This window comes from Xyrauchen texanus, chromosome 10 (assembly GCF_025860055.1).
Source record: "Xyrauchen texanus isolate HMW12.3.18 chromosome 10, RBS_HiC_50CHRs, whole genome shotgun sequence".
NCBI classification, from domain to species: Eukaryota; Metazoa; Chordata; class Actinopteri; order Cypriniformes; family Catostomidae; genus Xyrauchen; species Xyrauchen texanus.
The window spans coordinates 638613-658612 of NC_068285.1; the positions used below are offsets into that span (position 1 = coordinate 638613).

The 20000-nt window shown below is 42.3% G+C and overlaps 1 protein-coding gene across 1 annotated transcript in view; it reads left to right on the forward strand.

Annotated features, from left to right (window-relative positions):
* LOC127650634 (NLR family CARD domain-containing protein 3-like) overlaps positions 1 to 20000 on the forward strand; it is a 222841-nt gene that overhangs the window by 148757 nt on the left and 54084 nt on the right. The gene's annotated exons all lie outside the window — the stretch shown is intronic.

Sequence of the window (20000 nt, forward strand, 5' to 3'; positions counted from 1 at the left end):
TTAACCAAAGATGTCTCTCAGTAGCTACGAGGGCTGCCATAGACCACCCAATAGCACGGGCGGTCTCCTTCGTAGCTCTGAGAGAAAGATCTGTAGCCCAACGAAGTTCTCGAATTTCGTCGGGACTAACTCCCTCACTCCTATCGATATCCCCCAGCAGATCTGCTTGATAGGCTTGGAGCACTGCCATCGTGTGCAGACAGGCTCCAGCTTGACCTGCTGCCATATAAGCCTTACCCACTAAATTGGATGTGGTTTTTAGTGGTTTATTCGGCAACATGGGATCCTTCAGGGATATTGCTGACCCAGGAGACAGATAGCTCGCGAGCGTCTGTTCCGCTGGGGGCATCGACCCATAACCAAAATCTTTCAGCCCCTTAATATTTGAATATGTGTGAACAAGGGGACTAAAAAGACGTGACGAATATGGTTTATTCCATGATCTACATAGCTCACTATGTAGATCAGGAAAAAATTTAAGGGCCCGTGATTGAGATGAAACATTAGATGCTTCTAGAAAACGCTCGTCTAATCTGACGTTGTTTCATCTGAAAAACATTGTTTTTTCATCAAACAATAAAACATAAAACAATAAAACATCGTTGTTTCATGTTTCATCTGAAACAGCAACAGCCATGTCACTTAATGTTGCCAGATCTGAACAGTCAGTCAGCACCTCAATGATAGTTCCAGTGTGGCTGTCAACTACCACTAACCCACTCAAGGAAAAACTGGTCTATGCGTTATTAGACACACAGAGTGACACTGTATTCATTGATCAGGATGTCACACATGAGCTACAGGCAGATGTTTGTCCAGTAAAGCTGAAACTAACTACTATGATGGGTAGAAATGCAGTTGTAAGCAGCGGAAAGGTGTCTGATCTCTTAGTGAGAGGTTATAACTCAGCTACAGTCATAAAGCTCCCCACTGCATACACGAAGGATTACATACCTGCTAACAGAAAACACATACCTACATGTGAAACAGCCAAACAGTGGAGTCACTTGCTAGCGATGGTAGACGAGGTCCCTCCACTCCTCAGTTGTGAAGTAAGTCTCCTCATAGGTTATACTTGTCCTAGAGCTCTCGCACCCAAACACGTAATCTTAGGCGAAGAAAATGAGCCCTATGCCATTCACACTGATTTGGGATGGAGCATAGTTGGCAACGCGACACCATGCAACGAAACAGATTTAGCGAAGCAGTCTCTGTCACCGAAGTCACCGTTAAAGAAATCCCTCCTTCTACTCCAGCAGATGCAATCACGCTTTGGAAAGAGATTTCAAAGAGACCAACGGAATGAAAAGACTGTGTCGCAAGAGGATTTAGTATTCCTTCAGAAACTCGAGCATGGCATAACACAGACTGAAAGTGGACATTTTGAAATGCCATTACCATTTAAAGAAAGACCACAAATGCCAGATAACAGGAAACTCACTGAAACCAGACTAAATCAGCTCAAACGCAAATTCATGAAAGATGAAAAATACAAAAAGGACTACATGGAATACATGAGCGACATCATCAAAAGAGGTGATGCCGAAGAGACTGATGATAATGGACCGCCCAGAGAGACATGGTACATACCACACCACGGCATTTATCATCCAAAGAAACCTGAGAGGTTGCGCTGTGGTCTTCGACTGCTCTGCAAAGCACAAAGGTATCTGTCTTAACGAGCATCTACTGAACGGTCCCGACATGATCAACAACCTATTTGGTGTGCTTGTGCGCTTCAGACAGCACCAAGTAGCTCTCATGTGCGACATTGAGAAAATGTTTCACCAGTTTCAAGTCAAGAAAGCGATCGCAACTACTTGCGCTTCCTATGGTGGAAAGATGGAGACATGAACAGTCAACCACAAGCATACAGGATGACAGTACACCTCTTTGGCGCTGTTTCATCACCCGGTTGTGCAAATTATGGACTCAAACATTTAGCCAAACAGAACAATTCTGCATATCCAGTTGGCTCACAGTTCATAGCAAGAGACTTCTATGTAGACGACGGAGTCACCAGTGCAGAGACAGTAAAGGATGCTATACAACTGGCAAAGGAGGCACGTGAACTATGTGCAAAGGGTGGACTAAGTTTACACAAATTCGTGTCCAACAATTCTGAAGTTTTAAAAAGCATTCCAGCTTCAGAGCATGCAACAGATACAAAAACAAAGGACTTAACGTTTAAAGAAACTCAGACAGAAAGAGCACTCGGCATTTATTGGAATGTGAAGAAAGATTGCTTTACATTCGACATCACACTAAAGGACCAACCACCAACCAGGCATGGCATCTTGTCCACAGTCGCAGCCATATACGACCCCCTTGGCTTCATTGCTCCCTATGTGCTCAAGGGAAAAGGGATTCTCCAAGAAATGTGTCGTCAAGGAACAGACTGGGACGATCCGCTACCTGAACATCTTAAGCCACGGTGGGAGTGCTGGAAAGGAGATCTACATAATCTAAAAAATGTGCAAATTAGCAGATGTTATGTTCCTGCAGATTTTGGAGAAGTGGTAAAAAGAGAAATACACCACTTTTCTGATGCAAGCACTACAGGATATGGACAATGTTCTTATCTCAGACTCATAAACAAAAGAGAAGACGTTAACTGTACCTTCATCATGGGCAAAGCACGCGTCTCTCCAACAAAGGTCACCACAATCCCAAGGCTAGAACTTACCGCAGCCGCAGTATCAGTCGCTGTAAGTAACACGCTAAAAGAGGAACTGCTTTATGACAATGTTGAAGAGTTCTTCTGGACAGACTCAAAGGTCACTCTAGGATACATAAACAACGATGCAAGACGGTTTCACACGTTTGTTGCTAACAGAGTGCAGAAAATCCGTAATGGTACCTCACTACAACAATGGTTTTATGTGCCTACCAACGAAAACCCAGCAGATATGGCATCCAGGGGCACATCTGTAAATGAACTGCTTTCATCTAATTGGTTCACAGGCCCTCACTTCCTGTGGGAAAAGAAAATACAGCTTCCAACAAAAGAGACTGCTGTACTTCCAGTAGGAGACCCAGAGGTGAGAAAGGTACAGACACTAAGCACAGAAACGATTGAACATACAAGCCTTAGTGACCGACTCACAAAGTTCTCATCCTGGTCCCGTGCAGTCAGCGCAGTCGCACGTCTCAGAAGATACCTGCTCAAAGACAAATCAAAGACACTCACAACTGTAACTGAAAGACAAAAAACAGAAACTGTGATTATCAAAGACTTACAAGGACAAGCCTATCAAAACTAAATAGAGACATTAAACAAAGAAGAACAACTTCCAAAGAACAATAAAATGTACAACTTGGATGTTTTCTTGGACAAGGACAATGTGCTCAAGGTGGGAGGAAGGCTCCATTACTCATCTCTTCCCAGCTCATTGAAACATCCCACAATCATTCCCAGAGAACATCACGTTACAAAACTGATAATTGCTCACTGTCACGAAAGGGTTAATCATCAGGGAAAGGGCTTCACAATGAATGAGATACGATCCAATGGCTATTGGATTCCAAAGTTGAGTCAAACGGTTGCATCCTACATTCGCCAGTGTGTATTTTGTCGTAAACAAAGGAGACCTGTGGAAGGACAAAAAATGAGAGACTTACCCACAGAAAGAATAGAACACTCTCCGCCTTTTTCATACTGTGGTATGGACGTTTTTGGACCGTTCCTGACCAAACAAGCAAGGAAAGAATATAAAAGGTACGGCCTTCTTTTCACATGCTTTTATTCACGTGCAATTCATGTTGAAATGTTAGAAGACCTATCAACGGACACTTTTATAAATGGATTCTAAGAGGCTCTGTCAGACAAATAAAGTGCGATCAGGGTACTAACTTCGTGGGTGCCAAAAACGAACTGAATGTAGCACAAGGCGAAGTTGACACTGACAAACTGACAACCTTCCTTGCAGGAAAACAATGCGATTTTGTCCTAAACACACCTCATGCTAGTCACGCAGGTGGAGTATGGGAACGACAGATACGGACTGTGAGAAACGTTCTTAATGCAACATTGGCTCTCACACTAGGTCGACTCACCGACTCTTCACTCAGAACTTTCTTGTATGAAGCAGCTGCTATAGTAAACAGCCGCCCCCTTACAACGGACAATCTCAACGATCCAAACAGTTTGGAGCCGCTAACTCCAAATCATCTTGTCACAATGAAAACCTCAATTCCTCTGCCTCCCCCAGGACAGTTCGTCAAGGAGGACTTGTATGCTCAAAAACGATGGCGTCAAGTACAGTATTTACTCGAACAGTTTTGGAGCAGATGGAAAAGGGAATACCTACAGAACATAATGGTCAGACAAAGATGGCACAAGCCTAAAAGAAACATGCAAATAGGTGACATAGTAATAGACAAGGATGAAATACTACCTCGATCCCAGTGGAAACTTGGGCGAATCTTGGACACTGTAAAAGATACAGATGGACTTGTCAGAAAGGTCAAAGTAGGCTTTGCAGACAGAAATCTTACCAAAAAGGGTCAACGTGTGAACAAAATGTCTGTAGTAGAACGCCCAGTTCATAAGTTAGTTCTGCTATTAGAAGATTGTGAAAGGTACGTGTATAATGCTTAAGTGTATTGAAATGTTGAATTTACAGTTGTAACCTGTTTACAGGGTTATTTCTATGTTTTAGTTAAGTAATTTGAAGAAATTATTTGTGTTTTTATGTGTGTAACAGCAAATAATTTGGTGGGAGTGTAAATGCCAATATTATAGTTTAAGTGCTATTTGATTATAGCTACGCTATAAGGTTCTATTATTACGGTATCGAGATATGGTCTTGGTAACCATAGAAACCGGAGGTGCGGTAACGGAAACGAGCTTGGCGAAGAAGGCGAAGAAGAAGGAAAAGAACGGCGAAGAAGACGAAAGCAAGGTCGAAAAAGGTTCACGGTTAAGGACGGTAAAAGCCACGGAAAACGGTTAAAACTACAAGGTTTAGCTTCGGTCGATTGGGGAACAAGGTTTGTAAAGTTAACAGAGAATATATCTGAGACACTTGAAATGTTTATCATAAAATGTATAATTTGATAATGCTAACGGATTGAAACTAATGTAATGAGCTGTGTAACGGTCGAAATGTGATGGTAATGTATGGTTTTATTTGTGTTTGCTCAGCTCTTACGTTGGTTAATGACACAGACGGCAATAAAAATCATTTAACCATCAGTTCTGGCCTTCTCAATATTGACTGGATGCTACATCAAACAATCCTCACATAAACCCATAATAAATGTCATATTTACCTGTGCCCTTGCTGTCTAACAGGTAGGACATATACAGAATGGAATAAAGTTATCAGACAGTCTGCACTGCATAAATTATAAATTATATATAGACTAATCCTTATTAAAGCTACGCAAGGTCTTTAGTCAAGAGCAGTGAGTAAATTTCTCTGTTCCCTTTGTTCTTTGATTAACTTTACTGACAGAAAGCTTTATTGGATGCTGGCCCTTTAAGAGCAGCCGTTGCTGAGACGCGGATCTCACACGCGCCTCATTCTCTCACAACTCTTTATGTCCATCATAAGACTGCTGTTATGTTATGAAGATACTTGACAAACTACATTTTGGCATAATTGTGTGTGTGTTATTGTTCGTTCAAGCGCGAAAGAGAACTGTGTTCTGGCGCGCGGTCTGTGCATGCGCATGATACTGGCGCGCGTCTTTCTGTGAGCTACAGTCAGGACATTCACATGCAGCGGGCTCTCTTTTGACTTGTAGCGCATTGGTTTGAAGCAGGTTTAAAGTTTTTTTTTTTTTACTTTTTTTAAGCGCTTCAGAACTCCTGACCTGATATTTAGATACACTATTCAATAAATATATTTGTTTGACAGGGAAGCTGTGCGCAAACAGGAATATATATTATTTTTCAAAAATAAAAAAAAAGCACCCCAGAAAAAAGGGCACTTTCTCTCCAGGAATAAAAAGGGCAGGTGCTCAAGCCCCTTTTGATGTCTATGTGTGCACGTGCCTGCATACGTGTATGTGTGTACATGTGTATGAGGGAAGCTGGATTGATAGAAGTAGCTATGGCTTCTGCAGCCTGTCCACAGCTCTGGCGGGAAAAGCTGTTCCGTAACCGATTAATCTGTGTTCCTGGGGAGCGGAGGGTGACAAAAAGGGGTTTGCAGGATGTGAGTGATCCTGCTATTACCATAAACCTCTATATGACTCAAACACAAATGTTTGTACATGCCTTTGGAACAGCACAGATGTGATTATATTATGACTTTTCTTCATTATTATGAAGTAACTGTTTCATTTGTTTTCATGTCTGACATCAATGACGTCAGTTTTTGCAGCTCTGCCAAGTTTTGTTGAAAGCACCAAAGTTTATTTTATTTTAATGCCAGTGGAGAACCCAGAAATGTGTTTCAATTATATTTGAGGTCTCTAGATATTTATTGGGGTATTTTTGTGTTTGGAGACATATATTAACTGTGTATTATTCTGTATGCATCTGCATATGTAGTGCATGTATTAATGTGTATGTATGTATTTATTTCACACACACGTGATTTAAGTGAGCTGACTTTCAAAGGATGAGGAGAAAATAGCTTTTGTGTTTTTCTTATTATTATTTTATGCTTTGAACAACAAAACACAACCACAATACAACATATATTTGTGTTTCAGGGGAGCAAGAGGAAAAAACATTCATTCACAAACACACTTGATCTTTCATTTATACACAGGTTCTGAAGACAAAGCACAGATGAACAGTTTTTACAGCTTTTCTATTTGTACTATTTTGAATAATAGAAATATAATTCTCAATGTATTTAAAAACTACTGAAAAAAGGAGCTTTTTGTTATAAAACTTGCATTTATGAGTGTGAAATATGACTAATAAAATAAACAGATGAATTAAATAAGCTTCACTATTAACACTGTTGTCATATTTTAAATAACCAAAAATGACATTTTCAAAATGAAAGTGAATCTTTTCATTAATAAACGTCGACAGATCTTTCCAGAACTGTTTCACATCACTACAATTCCAGAAAATGTGAGACACTGTTTCAAGTGCAAAGAGCTAAAAGAGCAGTTAACATCAATGTCTTTCTGAAACTTACAAAGAAAATGTTCAACAGGGAGAATTTGTGTATTATCCTAAAAGAAATGTCTTTTATCTTATTTGTAACAAAATACTTATGAGGCAATAACCAAACAAACACTTTCCCAATAGTGTAAGACTTGATGCAACCTCCTTTAAAAACAAAGAAGAATAGATTTATTGTTTTGGATTGTAAAAAACTCATTTGAGCACATTCTGGATCAGTTGGGTTAATTATGGGCATATCAGTCTCCTTCATTACTTTATGTCAAAATAATGTCAATGTCACTTTATTTCTAAAGCACAACTAAAACAACAGCTGTTGACCAATGTGCTGTACAGAGTCAAATAAACTGAATCAAATACATAAACAATCCACAGCAATACACCTCTAGCGCATATGATCACCTCACTGATTAAAAGTGATCACAAACAGATGTTTTAAGTTCTGATTTAAATGGGAAATAGTCGAGGCGGTTCTGATACTCACAGGAAGACTGTTCCAGAGTTTTGGAGCTGCTACTGAAAAGGCTCAGTCCCCTCCCAGTTTTAATCTGGTCCTTGGCACTACTAAAAGTCTCTGAGGATCTCAAAGATCTCCCTGAGCAATGTTCTGACAAGAGATCTGTGAGATAGGATCGCGCCAGACCATTGAGAGATTTAAAGACCATTAATAGAACTTTAAATTCAATTCTATAGTGTCTCGGCAGCCAGTGTACTGATATTAATATAGGTGTAATGTGTTCCTATTCACTCCAGTTCGGAGTCTGCTGCTGTATTTTGCACTATTTGGAGACTAGAAAGGGGAGCTTGACTAATACCTGTATAAAGTGAGTTACAATAATCGAGTCGAGACGTGATAAAAGCATGGATAGTCCTCTCAAAGTTCTTAAAACACAGGAAGGTCTTCACCTTTGCTCGCGATCTTAGATGGAAAAAGATGGATTTGACCACAGAGCTGACTTGTTTGTCAAATAAAGAGAAAAGGTTTGGAATTGCTGGTACTGGTGTCATTATTCCACGAGGAACTATGAAGATATTTTTGGTGCAATACAATTGAGCACCTGTGACAGTGTTATTTGTAGAGATTAGCCGCACATGTGTATCAGTAAATTTGAAGTCACAGGAATTTTATTTTAAGAGTTGCAAGCTTGTAGATTTTTTTCTCTCCCACAAACACAACACAACACTTACACCTTCTCAAATTCTTCATTGCAGGTGCACAAATCCTTTTCTACGAATCACAAATTAAGAAACTCATACACTCACATTTGTGCTACAGTTGTTGCAGTGAATATGGTGCAAAACACATTCACACACCCGCATCATAAATGTGAAGTCACGGACAGATTTAGCTCATCCGCAAATCAGTATGTGAATTCATCCAATGAGAGTTGCAAACTTGCAGAATATTTTCTCACAAATATTTTATTTTTTCTTTGATATTTTTCTCGCACAAACACAAGTACAAAACTACAACTGCTTGAATCTGCTACGAGTCTCAAAGACAGTTTTTCTCGCGCTCTCCCTTCTGCACCTCATGTCTGTGTAAAATATGGAGCAAAAGTGAGTTGTGCATCTGTAGAGGCAGCAGGCGGGCACTGTTCAGAGATCAGAGAATTGTGGCCAATCAGAAGAGCTGTTTGGGCGCCTCTCCATTGGCGGAACATGACGTCCGAACAGGGAGAAGAAAAACAACAACATCATATACAAATACAATTTTAGCCTTAGTTTATGCTACTAGATTAAAGAGTGGTTTAAATAAAATAATTGGAGAATCTCAAACTGGTTTTATGGCAAAGCGTCATATTAGCCTTATATTAGCCTTATATTAGACCTGTTAGATTATAACCAATTTGTTAATTCAGATGCACTAATTTTATTCCTTGACTTTTACAAGGCGTTTGACACAATTGATCACCAATTTTTATTACAGACTTTACATGCATTTGGTTTTGGAAATAAATTCATTCAGACTGTTAAAATGTTTTACAAAGACATTAATAGTTCCGTTATATTACAGAACAATACTTCTAGAAGATTTTCTATCAACAGAGGAGTGAGGGTTGCCCAATTTCCCCATTTTTGTTTTTAATTGTTGTGGAACTATTAGCGATTAGTATAATTAAAAATCCAAATTTACATGGTATAACATTATTTAATAGAGAAATAAAAATATCACAATTAGCTGATGATACAACTTTATTTCTAAAAGATAAGACTCAAATTAAGAATGCAATTGAATTAGTTCAAACTTTTTCGGATGCCTCGGGTCTCCAGTTAAATATTACAAAGTGTGAAATTCTCCCAGTGCATGATTCTTCTGAACATTCAATGTTTAACATTCCAGTGAAAGAATATGTTAAATATTTAGGAATTTATATATCTAAAAATCTGACAATTAGACAGCATCTCAATTTTAATAACAAGATTAAAAAAACAAAGATTATTTTTGACAATTGGTTAAGAAGGGATTTATCTATTTTAGGCAGAATCTTATTAACAAAGGTAGAAGGTTTATCCAGATTCATTTTTCCTGGGCTGTCTTTATTTGTTCAAGATTCTACTGGTAAAGAAATTAATAGATTATTAGTTGATTTTTGCTGGAAAAATAAGCACCACCATCTTAAAAAACTTTATTAGCTGAAAAGAAATCTGAAGGAGGTTTTGAAATGCTGGATTATGTAGACATGAACAATACTTTTAAGATTAATTGGATCAAAAGGTGTGTTATTGATACTGATTCAATCTGGTCTTTTATTCCACATAATATTTTTAAAAGGGTCGGTGGTCTTAAATTTCTTTTAACTTGCAATTTTGTACCGTCTAGATTACCTATTAAACTGTCTAAATTCCATGAGCAAGCACTCTTGGCCTGGAAATTGTGCTTTGTGCATAATTTTTCTCCTCACAGAATGAAAATTTGGAACAACGAATTGATTACAGTTAAAGGCAAGAGTTTATTTTTTGAGAAATGGTTGGATCACTGGATTAATGTATTTAAGTGATTAATTTGATTCATCTTTAAAAATTCACTCTTTCCTGTCCAAATTCAGTTTTCCTATAAAATTTAAAGAATTTTCTGTAGTAATTAAAGCTATTCCCTCTGGGCTTATTAATTTAATGTGCAGCCACTTGACTTATTATAAAGTTGAAAATAAAGATTAAGATCTCCTTATAAATGGTAAATATATTTTTGATAAAAAATATACTAACAAAGATATAAGACAAATATTTAACGAACAAAAGAGAGTTACTCCAAGAGGAAATTTTACTGGAATTCCATTTTAAGAGATGTTAATTGGAGGAAAGCATGGCTGCTCCCTTACAAATTTTGTATTTCTAACAAAGTAAGAGAAATTCACCTGAAGATCTTACACAAAATATATCCAACTAATATGTGGCTTTCTAATTTTATGGATATTGGGAAAGAATGTTCCTTTTGTAACAACTGTGAGGAGTTGTAACATTCACCTTGTCCCGTTTTGCCCTTACCTCTTCTTTGCCCATTTCGTCCCTCCACAGTCCCCTTGTTAGCGTGCATGTTCTCTGTTATTAGTTTCACCTGCACCCGCCCCCTCTGGCTCTCGCGCTCACTCACAATCATCAGAGTATTAGTTTCACCTGCACCCGCCCCCTCTAGCTCTCGCGCTCACTCACAATCACCAGAGTATTAGTTTCACCCGCACTCGTTCCAATCACTAGATTATTAGTCTCACCTGCACTGTTCGGTTTCCCCTATATATACGCTGTCCTTTCGCTTCACTCTTGTTGGTTATTGTTTAGTTTACCCCTTCGCTTTGCCAGCTCTAGTGTTCCCCTAGTATCCCCAGTCTTTTCCTCTCGCTTATCTCGCCCCTTTGATATACTCTGATTCCCCGGCTTCGACCTAACGCTCCCCTTGACTACTCTTCTGTGGATTTGCCCTTTTGATATTCACTGATTTCCCGGCTTCGACCTTACGCTCCGCTTGACTACGCTTCTCTGGATTTGCCCTTTTGTACTGTTACCTGCTTTTTTCAATAAAGCAGTTCTCTTTCATCATCTCGTGTTCGAGATCCACCTATGGGAAGGGCATCCGTACCTGACCTCTGCAGAAGCATCCAATTGCACCAAGTCTGGCTAGACAGACAGAAGCGCGTGTCCTATGCTCGGTAAGGTCCCGCCCTTACCTAAGGGCATATAACAATCTGCACCGCTGCTGCTCCTCAGTTGACATTCGCTTCCACGACCTCTGTTTTGTACTCAGCTCGGTTGAAATTAGAGTTTTTCACTCACCCGCCTACAGGAGGATACATCGCACAGATCAGCCTCGCTTCGACGTGATTAACCTTTTTTCAGCCAACTTAGCTGTTTATTGTTTATTGCAAGTCGCCTAAGCTCGCTCTAAACTACCACCAGGCTGCCCGCCTTTTCTCTCTCCTGCTCCACGCAAGGATTTTTCGGAGTTTTCGAACATTTATGGCATTTTCTAAGCCTCACGGCCTCCTCTGGGGCAGCCTATCAGCGTGCCTGCCCGGCCGCCAGGCGGTGCCCTCATCGCAGCCAAGGATTCCCATCCTTTATGTGTTGTGTGCATGGGTCTCAAACATGCGGAGGAGGCTCTAGAGTTTCCGGAAAACTGTAGCCACTGCCTGGCGCTGCCTAAAAACTCCGCCGCCGAGGCTCAAGGTCGCCGCTACCCAGTGCACCGACCTCGAACTCTCCGACTCGATGGGGGTAACGGTGATGACGACGCTGCCCTGGTTTCCTCCGGGCGCGGCCTCGCCAGCTGGGCTGATCAACACAACCCGAATTTCCTGAGGAGATTCTCTCAGTGGACCCCTCGCTCAGCCAATGAGCCGGCTGGTTCTGGTGACTCACGACGACGCGGGCCTTCTTGAAGGTTCGGAGGACGAGGATGCCATCCCGCCTTCTGTGACTCAGGCTAACGCCCCTGCAGCCCTCACCCAGTCTGTCCTCATCGAGGTTTGTGAGCTAGCCGCCGCCGCCTCAATATCGAATGGCCAGCTTTACAAAGTGCCACTGACCAAGAGAGGGACGTGTATGACGGAAACTCCTGGGACCTCCTCCAGGCTCGAGAAAACAACTTCTCCTCGTCCTTCCTGCATGCCAAAGCATATGAGGTACTTTTGGGGGACCCGCTGGACCTAAAACACGGTCTCGCGGGCCTTGAAGTAAAGGACATGACGGCCCTTGGGATGGGTGACCCCCCGCCATCGAGCCCTCTGTCGCCAGACACCTTAATCCATCTCAAGGTGGTCTACTTGCCCCCCAAACCTGTTCTCCCGAACAAAATGGACCGGTTTTCTGCCTCTATACACCAGGCCTCTTACAAAGCCTCGGCCTTGGCCGCCAGAGCCCTCAATGTCTCCTCTCTTCTGTCTGCATACCAGGCTGAACTCCTGGTCGATATGGGGCAACAATTGGAAAAGGGACCCCACACCCTCTCTGTGGAAGGAGATTGTTACGGTGAATGACCTTGTTCTCCGTGAATGCCCGCCAGGCCGTCCAAGCCTCGCGGGCGTCTATGGCGCTCTCAGTGGCTGGAGAACGTGCTCTTTGGCTTAACTTGTCGGGCCTCCCTGACAGTGAGAACGGCGATTGCGGGTGCTCCTGTAGAGCCTGGCCAGGCTCTATTTGGCCCTGCCGTCGCTTTAATGCAACAGCGTATGCACGACAAGAGGAAGGAGGATCTAAGCGCTAAAATTATGCCTCCCGAGGAGAGCTGCACTGCGCCAGGCACCACCACGCGACCACCCAACCCTCCTGCTTCGGGCGCCCTTTCCATTACCCCGTAAGGCAAAGCCTCGAATAAGCCACCTCATCAGCAGGGTAACCCGCCTTCTGCTAAGCCTTGGGGTAGAATGTCTTTCACGCTGCCGCGCCAAGAAACCCCCCACTCTACCCCTCCCGATTCTAAACGAAGCGGCCGGCCTGATCCATGGCCTCAGGGGCTTTGAGTCCACGCTCGGGCCACCAGCCCCCGGACTCTTGTTCGACCCTCCAAGTTCTCAAGAAAAGGAGGGTTTCACTGGTGGGGTCAGCCCCCCTACCAGTGGGTGCCCACCCTGTGTGTTCGGTTCAGAACCATGTGTGTTCCCCTGTTCAGCCCATATCAGGGAACTTCCATGTGCTGGAAGTGTTTACAGTGAGAAACAGTATGAGAGCAGTGTCACCACACAGCCCCTATTACATCTCTCCCACACACTCAATAAAGGCTTCGCCCAAGTGTTTCAAAAAAGAAAAAGAACACAAAAAATCACAAAAATCCAGCACAGAGAGAGAACATCTCTCCACAACCCCTTATGTCGCCCCTATGTTGTCCACTAGATGGCGCCATTGTATTTCAAATGAGCAACTCGGGCATAAACGCAGCAATAAGCTTCCCCGCTCAGGTGGGCTTCACTTATGCAGCCACACAACAGCTTGGCAGGCTGTGTCGGCTCCCGAGTGGGTGATTCGAACCATAACTAAAGGGTACAGGCTCCAGTTTGCCAGGAGACCTCCACCTTTCGGGCGGCAAGTTATCTTTTCTCACACAGAAAAGAGCTGCACACATTCTGAAAGAAGAAATTTCCTCCTCCTCGTGAAGGGGGCTGATTCAAGTAGTACCCCGAGATCAATGCAATCAGGGTTTTACTCCCGCTATTTCCTAGTTTCCAAAGAAGGACGGCTCTCTCCGGCCCTATTATGGATCTCAGAGTGTTAAACAAACATTTGAGGAAATACAATTTCAGAATGTTAACACACGGCACACTCACGCCAATTCATCAGAACGACTGGTTCACATCAGTCGATCTGAAAGATGCCTTTTTCCACATCAATATGTACGCTCAAGACAGGAAATTTCTTCGCTTTGCCTATCAGGGCATATGCTACTAATTCACAGTCCTCCCTTTCGCCTCTCGCTGAGTCCGAGGGTGTTCTGTCTATGTGCGGAAGCCGGCTTAGCCGCTGAGAATAACGGGTCTCAGGATCCTAACATACATAGACGCATTGGTTAATCATAGCCAATTCCAGGGAAGAGGTGGTGCAAGACACTGCCGTGTGCTCACGCGACATCACATCACTCGGGTTCAGAGTGAATGTGAGCAAGAGCAATTTCACACCTGCCCAGAGTGTTATATTCCTGGGTCTGGAGCTGAATTAATCTCAATGCGCTACGCTTTCACAAGAACGCTGCTGCTTTCTAATGAATTGTCTATCACAATTCAAGGAGGGGACTAATGTGCCATATCGCAAGTGTCTCAGATTACAGGGTCTTATGGCATCAGCTATTCAAGTTTTGCCTTTGGGCCTTCTGAGTGATGAGGGCATTCATGAAGTGGGTTTTATCCCTCCACTTCAGCCCATTACGCACCTCTGCCGCTCTGTCACAGTGACGCTGCGGCACAGCAGCCTTGGCGCCACTGGAGGAGTGCAGACATGTACGCACATGGGACCCTCTCGGGCTGTTATGTTGCTAAAAGTGGTAACGACAGACGCTGCCCTAACAGGCTGGGGAGCCACTCAGGAGGGCAGGACGGTGAACGGTTCAGGGTCGAGCTGAACTTCGCTCAGCCCACATAAATTATCTGGAGCTCATGACCGTATGGAAAGCTCTGAATCATTTTCTTCCCCGCCTGCAGGGGCATCATGTGCTCGCTCGCTAGCGACAATACCACTGCAGTGGCACACATCAATCGCCAGGGCGCATGCGCCGCCAAGCTTCATGCCCTAGCTCACAGGCTTTTGGTGTGGAGCAGGCGGCACTTCCTGTCGCTACGCAACCCATGTTCCAGGTGTCCTGAACAGGGCGCTGGACCTTCTGTCGAGGGGAACCCGCTCTCACGGAGACTGGCTTACTCCACCCCAGATAGTGGGCATGTTGTGGGAGAAATTCGAAGGCTTAACGTAGATCTCTTCGCCGCCAAAACTCCCACTGTCTTATGTTCTTCTCGCTAAAGGATCGAGGACGCCACCGGGCGTGGACGACTTGCCCACCCGTGGCCCAAAGTGCTGCTCTCGACGCTTCCCCTGTGCCTGTTAATTCCTACCCTGGCCAGGGTGAGAGAGCAGGGCCTGTCCCTAATTTTGATAGCACCCAGGTGGCCCAAGGCACCATGGTTGGCAGAGATAATTCCTCTTCTGCATGCCCAACCGCGGGCCCCTCCCTCTTCAGCACAGACCTGCTGTCTCAGGCTAACGGGAAATATATCACCCACACCGACAGGGTGGCTCTGTGGGCTTGGCCCGTGAGAGGACAAACTTAAGCTCGATGGGGCTCCCCCACGGGTGGTTGCAACTATACAGAACGCTAGGGCTTCCTCCACAAGGTCCCTATATGACTGTAAGTGGCAAGTGTTTGAAGGGTGGTGTGATGAGCGCGGTTCAACATCATATCAGTGTTCAGTCTCTGATATTTTATGTTTTTTACAAGACCTTATGGATAAAGGCAGGACTTTTTCCACTATTAAGGTCTACCTGGCAGCTATTTCCGCTTGTCATGTTGGGTTTGATGGCTTAACGGCAGGGCAGCACCCCTCATTCAGAGATTTATGAAGGGTGCCCGCCGCTCTCTCCCAGTTACTAGAAGGACTGTCCCTGAATGGGACCTCTCCATGGTGCTGGAGGCTTTATGTCAGCCACCTTTGAGCCCCTGGGAGGCGTTTCCTGAAAATTCTGTCTTTTAAGACAGCTGCTGCTCCTGGCCTTAGCATCAGCTAAACGTGTCAGTGACCTACATGCACTCTCTGTTCATTCCTCGTGCACTAAATTCTCTTAGTGGAGATAAGGTTTTTCTTAAGCCTAACCCTGCCTTTTATGCCGAAATGCTTCCCAGCATTCTCGCAGTGAGGTAATGGAGCTTTCCGCTTTTCACCCTCCTCCTTTTTCATCTGAAGAGGATCAGAGGCTGAATGGTCTGTGTCCGGTCCGTGTCCTGCGGGCTTACTTGGATAGGACCAGTGCTTTTCGAAGAGCAATCAGCTCTTTATCTCTTGGGCTCCTCCTCACTCGGGAATCCCATTTCTAAGCAACGCCTCTCACATTGGCTTGTGGAAGCTATAATTTTGGCTTATGAATCTTCAGGAGTGCTGCCTCCAGAAGGCATCAGAGCCCACTCAACGAGGGGCATGGCCGCCTCTTGGGCTCTGTTCAGGGGAGTTTCATTGCAGGACATCTGTTCTGCTGCCAGCTGGGCTTCTCCCCATACTTTTGTAACGCTACTACCGACTGGATGTAACCAGGACCCCGGTAGCTCATTCTGTCCTGGGGTGGGTTCTTCATAGCCCCTCCCCTGTTGGTTCCTTTTTCTTTATATATGTAATATATTTTATATATATATATATATATATATATATATACATATATGAAGTAGGAAAAAGGGGTAATGGGCCGGTTGGCTGTACACATTCATGTCACCGAGCATGCATTAACATTCCTGCTGGGTGTTGTCTTTACTGGGTGCTGCTGGGCTGATATTTATGTTTGTGCCACTAACATGTTTCTTCAGCTCTGCCAGTACACAGTTCTCACTTGTGTGCTTCAGGGTTGCCATGTGTGTAATTACGGGACGTGTCAAGCACCGCCTCCTTGGGGCGACCGTTCCCTTTTCTGGCTTGCAGGACCTCACTGTGAGTGTATTGGGCAATCGGGGAGCTGTCCATGTCTCCCATAGGTGGATCTCGAACACGAGATGATGAAAGAGAACAATAGGTTACTCACGTAACCCCGGTTCTCTGAAACATCGAGTGGAGAGATCCACCAGCTTGCCCCGCTTGCTGCACGAGAAGCGAATATTCTTACTGAGGAGCAGCAGCGCGTGCAGATTGTTATATGCCCTTAGGTAAGGGGCGGGACCTTACCGAGCATAGGACACGCGCTTCTGTCTGTCTAGCCAGACTTGGTGCAATTGGATGCTTCTGCAGAGGTCAGGTACGGATGCCCTTCCCATAGGTGGATCTCTCCACTCGATGTTTCAGAGAACCGGGGTTACGTGAGTAACCTATTGTTTTACCCCGACATTGTGACTGTCTCAACTTGTGTTCGTTACAGGAGTCTTTAAATCATCTGTTTGTTGATTGCCAGAGTGTAAAATCATTTTGGAAAGATTGTTTTTTTACTTATTCAGTTAAAATTAATCTAACAATAACTCTGAATGTGAAGGAAATTATTTGCTACTTTGAGAATGATGATGAAAATCTTAATTTTGTAAATTTTATCATCCTGAATGGCAAATTTTTCATTCATAAATGTAGATTGTCAAAATCTCCCCCTTTATACAAGGTTTTCTCTAACGAACTCATTCTGTTAATGAAGTCTCTTAAAATTGTAAAAAATTCAAAAGCTATCTATTGTAAAATATAATGAATCTGTATTTAACGTCTTATGTCTCTTTTTATTTTATTTTTTATTTTTATTTTAATTTAATCATCTTTGGAGCTTGTATTATGTATGCCTGTTTTATTTTTTTGTAATGTTATTTACTGTATATTTTTTACTACAAATTACCACTCCCCTTCCATAGCAAATGCACCTTTATACAATCCATTACTGCCACCTGCTGGACTAACTCATCACCCATTACTAATAGACACTCATTACACTATCCACATAGACTGACATCAGTGCTGGTGTCTCCTGAAGCCTGATTGAAACATTTCACATCTCATTTTCTTCCAAAAAATTGTACATTTGCTGAAAAACTGCCTTCTCCAGTAGAGACAGGTCTGACATTTGAGAAAGTTGTTGGGTTTAAATTTGTTCGTTTAAGCAGTGACTGAACAGAGACATGTTTCAAATGATCAGGTGCAGTTCCTAATTCAAGACTTTTGTTGGTCAAATCTAAAAGGTTTTGCCAAAGTGACTTAAAAACATCTTTAAAAAGCCAGGGAGTAAGTACATCAAATGAAGAGCCAGTACACTTCATCTTATTTACAATTTCCTGCAGAGAAGAGAGAGAAATCTCTGTGAATTGACTAAAACATGACAGTCAGACCAGCAGAACATATGTGGAGGAGGGTGTGATGTTCAGTCTTATGTCTCTTATTGTGTTCAAGAATTGGAGAAAACTCTCACACAAAGCTGAAGACTCTCGCTGAGGAAATATATTAAAGCTGGTTTACTTCCACATTTATGCTATTGAAGAGTTCTCAATACAATCAGATCTCAGATTTGTGAATATAATATTCAGTAAATTCTGATCAATAACATTAATAATTTTATTGTGTAAGTGTATAGATGAAGCAACATAAGTGAGTCCAGAAACTCCTTCAGTTCTGACAGAAGATACCTCTAAGGGACAGATCCCGAAATAACCAAAGATCACATTCGTTTTTTATCTTTTCAATGGCAGGATTAAAAATCAAAGAAACACTTGTTCACTTTGAGACAACAACACCTAAATAACGAACAGCTTCTTAAGATCAGTTTCATTTTTGGGTGAAATATCCCTTTAAACTTTTGTGGAATAATAAAATAATTATGATAAACTGTGGAAACAGACATGATTGTACAATTGTAACAATGTGATTTGATATTGTTCATTGTGTTTGTGAGTATCTTCATGTTCCTTCCGAACACATGTTTGTTGTGGATCCTGCAGTTGCTGAATCTGACATGGAGAGTCTCAGAACTGCATCCCAAAAATTAGCCCATATTACATGACACACAAACACACAATAAATCATTGTAAAAACATGTACACTTGTAAAGTTACATTTTCTTTCTGACATTTTGTGTGTAAATGGTTTTGAAACACAGACAATACTTCAGAATGCGGCTGAAGCGACTCGGAAAGGAAGAGTGGGGGAACATTCAGTGGAGGTCTGCTCATATTTCACACACAGTCCAAGAAGATGCAACGAGTTGTGGGATGTTTGTCTTACAGGTCATCTTTAATGAAAAGATGAAGCTTTCAAAACTGTGATGAAATCTGATCAACTGCTCACTTTAGACATTGTTCTCACTGATATAAAGTCTCTAATGGACATGAATGAACCATCTGTATCTTTTATAAGCTCTGCTGCTGTAACAAACGTTAAATAAACTGTGAACAGTTTCCTGAGATTCCACAGACATTCAACATCATCTAAAGAGCAAATCAAAGAACAGAGAAGGGAGATGGCAGAGGACATTGCATCAGGTTAACTGCTCAAAAATCAATGAAACATTTTGTGTCATAGCATTTAAATCAGTTAATGTGAGCTAAACATTTGTGTTCATTATTCTATATAAATGTCCATTTTACAATGAAAAGAAGACTTCTGCTCTATCTGTGCTTTGAGAGACCTCCCTAAAGGGACAAGCACAGACATCATTGACGGGGTTTTGCTCATGTCGTCTTTAGCAGACATTATTTTTGCCATTTTAGTTGAATTAGAATAGACCATGGCTGATATATATGAATAGAGTGGCATGTCCTGACATATACACAGGGGGAAACGTGTGTTAAAACAGCACATGGTAACCAGGGCCTTGTTTCCCGTAAGCCTCATATAAGCCCAAGTAAAATCCGTCTTATGATTCATTTTAGTTTTGTGGCCAGTTTCCCAAAGCAATCATAACATAAGTAGAATTTCAAATGCTCACAGATGAACAAGAGTAGAGTAATAGTGTATTGCTAATCATACAATACTAAGAGCATCTTAAGCCCATAGACTTATGATGACACCTGCAGGACAATAGTGGAAATGCACTTAATACAGTTAAAGTAATAAAAGATCTCTTCTCTTTTACTCATTCAGTTTAATCTTATGTTGTGTGCTGCTTTATCTTCAGTTAGTTGACTCCATTTCAAGGTCTTCAGCATCACAGGACAGTTAAGCAGCAATTCTTCATTGTCCTGTGATTAGTATTAATATATTTGTTGAATTTGTGCTGGTCAAACTGTTGTTCAATAAATCATAATTTTTCTAGTTCAAATAACACA